Genomic DNA, 8,515 nt, shown 5'->3' with positions numbered 1-8,515 from the left:
GGCACAGAGGGGTCCCACAAACAGGGTGACTTTGGTGGCCAGTGCCCCAGGCAGGCAACTGAGGGCTCCCCTGGTGGCTCAGACAATAAAAAGTCCACCTGCAATGCGGGAAACCTGGGTTCAATCCCTGGGTTGGGAAGACCCCTTGGAGGAGGGCATGGCAATCCACCCCAGTATTCTTGCTGGGAGAATCCCCATGGACAGAGGAGCCTGGGGGGTTACAATCCATGGGGTCGCAAAGAGTCAGACACAACTGAGGGACTAAACACAGCACACAGCCCCATGGAGGCAATCAAGTTGTTAGCTCCAAAAGGGAGCCTTTACAAGGTGGGCCAGGAAAGCACATGACCCCTGGTGGCAATTTGGGCAGCCGAGGTGGTTGGGGGTGAGAAGGGCCGACCAGAGTCTGGCCCAGCATCTCCGGGGTGGCAGGATGCTGTATGGTGGGTGTAGCTGTGACCTCAGGAACCTAAGTCAGGTTCTTCTGAGGCCAAGCTGGGGTAGGGCAGGTCTGACCCCCCTCCCTGCCCCCTTCCTGCAGGCTTTTATGCCCCAGTACATTATAGCCTGGCATCACCCCTCCCCCTGCTGCCATAGCCGCCCCTACTTAGGCAGCCTTTGCTCTGCCAAAGGGATGCCCAGATGCTGTCCCCTGGAGGCTGGTTTGAGGCATGGGTTATGTACTAGGCACGGGGACAGTCGCTCCTTAATGAGGTGTCAGTGCCTGGCGACCTGGAAAGGAAGGACCTTGTGGGAAAAGATGCTGAGTCCACCGAGTCCAGCCACCCCCTTCCACTGATGGCTTGGAGGGCCTGGAGGAGCCCTAGAGTAGACACAGAGGAACTTGTTTACCCTCTGTGGACTGATCCCAAGGAAGGGCAGCCACCAGCGACACAGGCCAGTCCTCCCAGATGGCTGAAAACTGACTGTAGAGCTGGGGGCTTCCTGAAGCACTGGTGGGCCCACCAGACTCCCTGAGCCCAGGAGGTAGCCATCTCATGAAGCTCCAAGTGGCCCAGGTGCCCACTGGCAGGGGCATACAGCTCCTGGGATGGTTTGCAAGATGGCTCACAGGTGGGGAGATGGAAGGTGGAGGAGACTGGGTAGGAAAGTTATGTGGACAGAGGAGCAGTCTGTTCAGGTGGCTGGAGGTCAGAGAAGGGCCAGAAGTGGGGTTCAGGGCAAAGGAGGAATGAAGGGCAGAGACAGAGGCCAGGAGGCCAGGGAAGAGGGCAGGGGCAGGGGGGCTGGCAGGGCAGGGGAAGCAGGGTGCTCCCAGGGGACCAGTGGAGGTGGCCTTGCAGGCTCCATACCAACGGGGGCGAGGGGGTGCTGCTGCTGGTGAGAGATGGGACCCTGGCTGGGAGGGGTGGGTAAGTAAGAGGAGGGTCAGGCTGATGGCCAGGAGTAGGGGCCTACAGAAGGTATGGATTAGGGGAGCAGGTAAGGGGAAAGAGGGAGGGGAAGGGAACAGACTGGGGGGCAGCAGAGTAACAGTAAATCTGCCTTTTCTTCCTTGCTGCCAGTGAACAAGCTGAGAGTTGGACCCTGGGGTTCTGTCTGCTTCTGTCTCCTCGGACATTAGTGAAAGTGAAAGTCGCTCAGTCTGACTCTTTGTGACCCCATGGACTGTATAGTCCACGGAATTCTCCAGGCCAGGATACCAGAATGGGTAGCTTTTCCCTTCTCCAGGGGATCTTCCCAACCCAGGGATAGAACCCAGGTCTCCCTCACTGCAGGCGGATTCTTTACCAGCTGAGCCATTAGGGAAGCCCAAGAAGACTGGAATGGGTAGTCTATCCCTTCTCCAGCGGATCTACTCGACCCAGGAATCGAACCAGGGTCTCCTGCATTGCAGGCAGATTCTTTACCAACTGAGCTGACAATAGAATCAGATAATCCTAGAGAGAGAGCTTGTGCGAGCTGTGGCACAACTGTGCCCAGAGTAGAGATGAGGAAGCTGAGACCTTAAAGGAGGCTGTCAGAGGGAATGCTTGTGCTTTTTCTGCAGGAGGCTGGGAAATGACAGGAACAGGGACTCAACTGGGTGAGAAATCCTGGCCCGGGATGGAGGGTAGAACTAAGCAAGAAATCCAGACGGCAGAAGCATCTGGGCTAGAAGATGAGTGCCTGGAGAGCAACCCCCTCACCCACCCCTACCCCCGTGGAGATGGTCCGTGTAATTAACACCTTCTTGAGTTCAGAACTTTGAGGACGTTGTTTAGTCCAAGGCCTCTGTGCTTTCAGGTGAGGTGAGGTGAAGTTGCTCAGTTGTGTCCGACTCTTTGCGACCCCGTGGACTGTAACCTACTAGGCTTCTCCACCCATGGGATTCTCCAGGCAAGAATACTGGAGTGGATTGCCATTTCCTTCTCCAGGGGATCTTCCCGACCCAGGGATCGAACCTGGGTCTCCCGCGTTGGAGGCTGACGCTTTAACCTCTGAGCCACCAGGGAATCTTATCAATATTCACACCCATGTTCTTTTCATTTAGAAGAGGTGTAGATCCATTATTTTAATGAACACTGAAAACTTTTCCTTCCATAATAGCTTTCCCTTCATATAACACTATAAGAGTTATGTAACAGAGGTTAATGTTCTTTCACAGAAATCTCTTTAAAAATCATATCACACCTACATTAAGGCTTCTGGTCACCTTAGATTATAGAACAAGTACCCATCCAATTTGCGAGTCATTTTCTTCCTTCAATACCAACGTGTAGGGAATGAAGTTTTGTTCTTGTGACATCCTCGAACATTTTTCTATGCTCTAGGGACACTCCTTATAAACAGTAGTGACAGCTTGATGGAGCAGTTTCCCTGAGGTGACAGGTGAGGTGGGCTGAGCTGGGAGGTGAATTTCTCTAAGCTGCAGAAACACCTTGTGGTAATTGGCTGGGTGCAGACTGTGCTGGTTTGAGGATAAGGAGCCTGAGGTTCACGCTTGAGAAGCCACATTTTGTCTGTGACGTTGGAGGCAGAGGTGTCTGTGGGTGGTGGGGATCCTGGTGAGGGCTGAGGGAGATGTGGGAGAGGCTGGGGTGGGTCTAATCTCGCACCAGGAAGGGGTGCTGGTGCTCCAGGACCACTGCTTTGAGTGGCTCCCTTTGACCCTTGGCGTGTTTTCCGCTGTCCCAGTGGCTCAGGGGTGGGGACCGCTCCGGGCTGGGGAGGCACTGGGCAGTGGAGTAGAGGGCGGACTAGAGGGGGAGGGGAGCTTTCAGGGGCTGAGAGGCTGCCACGTGTGCCTGTGGGGAACGGGGGAGGGGCAGGAGGCGAGAAGAGGTCACACACTGAGAGCAGTACATGGAAATTAAAAGGTGGTTAGAGTCCCAGTGACCGTGGGGCCTCTGCAGTCAGGCAGGCGTGGTTTGCGTTGCACCTCAGCTTCTTAATAACTAGGTCATCTTGGGCAAGGTGTTTAACCTCTCATGTCTCCGTTTCTACACCCCTGAAGTGGAGGTGCTCAAGGGCCCTCCCTTAGGGGTTTGTGAAGATATGTCCTGAAGTGGTGCAGGTGTGTGCTGAGTGCCCCGACTGGCAGCTGGGAATCTAGTCTTGACCTTGCTGTACCTCAGTTTCCTCATCTGTAAATGAGGCTAATGATAGTAGACGCCTCACAATTTGCTTGGGGGAATGAACTTATTTTATTTATAAGTGTGTAGGCCACAGTCTTGAGACGTGCCCTGTGAATGGCGGAGGGTGCTGTCTTGGCCTTCCTGAGGTCTCCTTGAGGGGTGGGGTGTCCAGGGGTGGAGGCCGCGCCAAGACTGGGGAGTGGCTGAGAAGACATGTGAGGACAGTAAGGAGCAAATGTGCCCCCCCCCCGCCCCCCGGGCAGCACAGCTAGGGACAAGAGGATCCAGGGGTCAAAGGGCCTTTGCATGAACATAGGGAGGTTGGCTTCACCCTTACAGGGATCTGTCAGGCCCTTGGTGTTGGAGAAGCTTTTTCATCCTCCAACCCAGGATAAAAAATTTTTTTTAATTAAAATTACTTCAAAGATTTCCAGGAAGGAAATGAACATTATTTACTGCAACGGCAGAGGGCTGAAGATGGGCTCATCATTAAGGTGCTGGGAGACAATTCATGGCAACAAAAGGACCTACCATTATATCTCCATTAACAATTTTCATTTTCATGCAGCAAAGATAAAAATGTGTGTCAGTGAGAGAGGGCTGGGAAGGAATGAAGTGAAGGGAAGACACTCACAAAGAGAAGTAGGACAGACATTAAATAACTAAAGCGGGAGATTGTTACACTCCCAATGGACACATGGGTTAAAGGAGGAGTGCACTTTATTCAGCAGGAAAACATGAAGGAAAAAGTATTCCAAAATGATCCACTATTCCAAGTCCTCAAGAAACGTACAGTGTAACTGGGAGCAGGTGTCAGCGAGCCTGGGAGGCTGGAGGTGAGACGCTCCCAGGGGCCAGGCAGGAGGAGGGTCTACGGCCCTGTTAGCCAAGACCCAGCAGAAAAGACCAGGAAGCTCCCTCCATGGTCCAGCCCAGGACACCGTCCCTCTAAAAGGCCAGACCGTCCAGGGGCCTTGAAGAATCTGGACAAGAAAGCTAGGGGTGGTAACTTGGAGCCATTTATGTCCAGACTCCCTGGAAGTGCTGGCCCCACTTGCATAACTCGCTGGCCAAAATCATGACAGGAGCTGAAAGGAGAGCCCAGACCCAGATATCCGAGTATCCAGAACTTTCTGCCTTCACCTCACACTGTACTTCCGGTTACAGCCGGAAGGGGCGTGTGGGAGGGGAGGGGCGAAATCTAAAGGGTTGTTGCCCGCCCCCGCCATATTCTACCAGCTGTGAAGCGCCGTGACCTTGATGCTGTCAGCTACCCTGAGTGCTAGGTTTCAGGGTGGCTGGACACTGTCGGTCTCTACAGGTGCTATTAGGGTTCAGCTGTCTTTGCCAGACGACTAGGGTGCCTGTTGCAAGCAGTCCTCAGGGACTTGGTTCAGGCCTCTGAAAAGGGCCTTGTCTGCACCACAGTGGACTGAGTCAGGCAGGCTAAAGGCACAGATAGAGTTTGGGGACAGATGTGTGGCCGAGCCTGGAGGTGTGGTGTCGAGGGTGTCTCCCTGCCTGCCAACCCTCAGTTTCTCTTGCCCTCACCTCTCCGTTGAGGCTGCCTCTTATTTCTGGGAAACCTTCCATCAGGAAGGGTTCATTCTCCTTGTTGCTGCTTTTCCTTTTTTTCTAAGCAACCTTTGAGGCATAGGTAAGGTCCATGGGGTCTGTTGGGGACTCAGTAAATATCAGACAATTGCTGGTGCTCTGACCTCTGCTGTCGTGTCAGCTCCTAAAAACAGTGTCCTGAAGCAAGTCCTACTGTCCGTCTTGACCACCACTGCCTGGTGAGGCGTTTGTTGATGGAATGAATGTCTGATCCCTAATTTACAAAAGTTAGGCAGCGAGCCGAGTTTGCCAAGTGGTTATCTTGCTCACTCACTAAATTGTGTCCAACTGTTTGCAAGCCTGTGAACTGCAGCATGCCAGGCTCCACTGTCCTCTACTAGTTCCCTGAGTTTGCTCAAACTCATGTCCATTGAGTTGGTGATGCAGCATGGTCCAGGCTCCTCTGTCCATGGGATTTCCCAGGCAAGGATACTGGAGTGGGTTGTCATTTCTTTTCCAAAGGGATCTTCCCAACCCAGGGATCAAACCTGTGTCTCCTGAAACTCCTGCATTGCAGGCGGATTCTTTACCATCTGAGCCACTGGGGAAGCAAAGCGGCTATACGGGGAGTGGCTACTGAGCCTGGCTGGCCTGAGGCTCTAGGAATTAGGCTGCCTCTGATGCCAGTGGCCCTTCTATCAGACCTGCAACCACCCCTTTCCCTTCCCGATTCCTTCCTGTTGCTTCTGTTGCTCTCACTGCACCCTGACCCTGTCAACTGAGAGGGTCTGTGCTGTGTCCGGTCCCTGAACTGCCCCAGCCTGCAGTAACTGGTCCTGAGTTGGCTGGGAATGAGAAGAAAAGCTCTGGACTATGTCAGACCGTTCTGTTTTATTGGACAACTTCCTGTATGATGTTTGATTCAGTGTTCCCTGGGGCCCCTAAACTCCCCTGCCCCTGCTGCTGTCTGGCCAGCCCTCCGATTATGCCAAGAAACCCCCGGATCCCCTAGAATGCCAAGCTCCTCCCCGCCTCGAATCTGCACTAAGACTGTTCTCTGTACCTCCAGTATCTTCCTCCCCAGCCTTGTCCTTGCCCCTGTTCCCAGAGCTCCCCTCTCTGGGCAGGGTTGAGAGGCATCCTCTGACCTAGCACTCACAGCCTGCAATGCCCCCACCCCCACCCCGTGGACCACTCTTCTCACCAGGAGGGGATGCTCCATGAGCACAGGAAAGGCTCTGATGCTAAAGGAAGAATAAAGCAGCGTTGGGAGAGGGTGTGGTGAGTCCCCAGTGCTGTGAGCTGCTCTATGGCAAATAGAATGGCTTGTTCCTTGATCTAGGAGTGACTTCCAAGCTCAGAGGCTCCCCAGGAACATGCTGAGGGTGAAGGTTCTAGCTCCATTGCCCTCCTGCTCTGGGCTCCCCAGCAGGCAGGCCAACAGGGACCCACCCAAACTCCCAAGGCCTCTGATTTGTTCCAGGTAGTGAAAGGTAGGGCAGGACTAGAGAGGCTGGCTCTGGGACTCTTAGCAAAACCTTCTAAGCAAAAGTCTTCAGACTTTTGACTTTGACTCCCTAGGGAAGTGGCTGCGGTGAGGGAAGGAGAGGAGCTGGGTAGAGAGGCTGGAGCCATGGGTCAACCCTGGGCAAGTCTCTGCCTGGTCCATCCCTAACAACCCAGCACACTCTGAATCTCTCTGGACCACATGTTCTCCTGCCAGGGCTCCACCATCACTCCCTTGATGAGGACCGTTAGCAAAACTCTTCAAGAAAGGAGGTGGAAGATGACTTGTGTTTGTGTTAAAGGGGAGAAAATAAGGACACATGGATGTTTACATGCTGATGCAGAGACTCTGAAAGAAGCTGCAATCAGGGGTTCCCCCAGGGGAAATGAGTACTGGACTGGGGGACAGGGGTAGGGCACAGACATTTTACTGTCTGTTTACAGATGTATTTGAATCACGTGTATGCATTCAGAATTTAAAATAAAAAGCCATAGCAATAAGACACAGATACTCATTAAAAAAAAAAAAAGTAGACAGCTAGAACAGGAGATGGATGAGGCTCCCTTTGAGGAGGATTTGTGTGGTGAGTCACTCTCTGCAGGGTCCCCAAGGCTGACCCCTTCTCAGGGCTCCCACGCTCCATGTCCTGGACACCTGCTTGTCTCCGCCTTACCACTTTCCCCCAAGACTCCTGGCCTCCCTCTGCTGCACCCAGGGGCCCTCACCTCTGCTTAGATGGGGCCAGGGACCTGGGGTGGGTTCGCTTGGGGAGGGCCTGTCTTATGCCCTGCCCGGCCAGCTTGGGGTACCATGGCCTGATGCAGTGAATGAACTTGGTTCTACCCATCACACAAGCACCGGTATGATGGGATCGGGGACAGTGAGAGCTTAAGGGGCTGTCATGGTTCTGTCAAGCTCTCCTCTGAATGATGGGGGGGCCTGGGCTGGGGAGGGCCAGGTGATTCACCCACAGTCACACACAAGCTGTTTTGATTACTTGGAGACCACATATGTGGGGGTGAATCACCCAGGCCCATTTTGGAGAGTTTCTATTCCTGGAGGCGTCTGAAAGCCACGGCCTGCCAGGCCTGTAACATCGATCTGTGCCTTGGTCTTTAATGGGATTCCTAGCTCCTCCTGGGCAGGAGGGGAATCTGCCAGGCTGCTTTCAGCCCAGACTTCCCTGCATCTCTGGAATCTGCAGAGGTTCCCTGCTGGGAGCACCCTAGGGCCCAGTGGTGAATCTCAGCTCTTGCTGCCCTGGAGAGACCTCTGCTCCCAGGGCTCTTGAGAGCCGTGTCACCCCAGGCTGACCCCAGTCCCCGTGGAAGCTGGGCCCAGAGAAGCCAGGGCTGGGGATAGCCTGGCAGCCGTGCCGTGGCCCTTGAAGGCACGCAGATGGGGGCTAAGGTGTCCCCCTAGGCTGTCCTTCCCAGCCCCTAAGTCCTAAACATGAAGGCTTCCAACACCACCCTGCTTTCCGTGGGCAGCAGTTCTGAATCCTAAACCCCAGATGCGCTGGAAGCCACGAGGGCCCTTTTTCAGAAGCTTGCTGCCCCTGGCGTGACGCCAGGCTCCAAACCTCTGCTGTGGGTGACGTGGCCTCTTCCAAATGTTCCTCACGCCCCAGCTCAGGCACTGGCTCTTGACTTGAGTTGGGAGCTGAGCAAGTATGCAGACCCTCTGGGAGGGCACAGGAGCCCAGAGCCTCTTCCTGACTGCGTGCTCCTACCCCTGCCCAGGCCACATTCTAACCATACTTAGGAGGGAACCCCCCCCCCCCCCACCCCAGGGAGCCCCTCTCCAGACCGGAGAGGAGAAGCCCCTCTGCCAGATGAGACTGATGCAAAGCAGCTTGATATATATGGTCCCACGC

Source organism: Ovis aries, chromosome 2 (assembly GCF_016772045.2).
Source record: "Ovis aries strain OAR_USU_Benz2616 breed Rambouillet chromosome 2, ARS-UI_Ramb_v3.0, whole genome shotgun sequence".
Taxonomy (NCBI): Eukaryota; Metazoa; Chordata; class Mammalia; order Artiodactyla; family Bovidae; genus Ovis; species Ovis aries.
Note: the sequence above shows the minus strand (reverse complement) of the source record.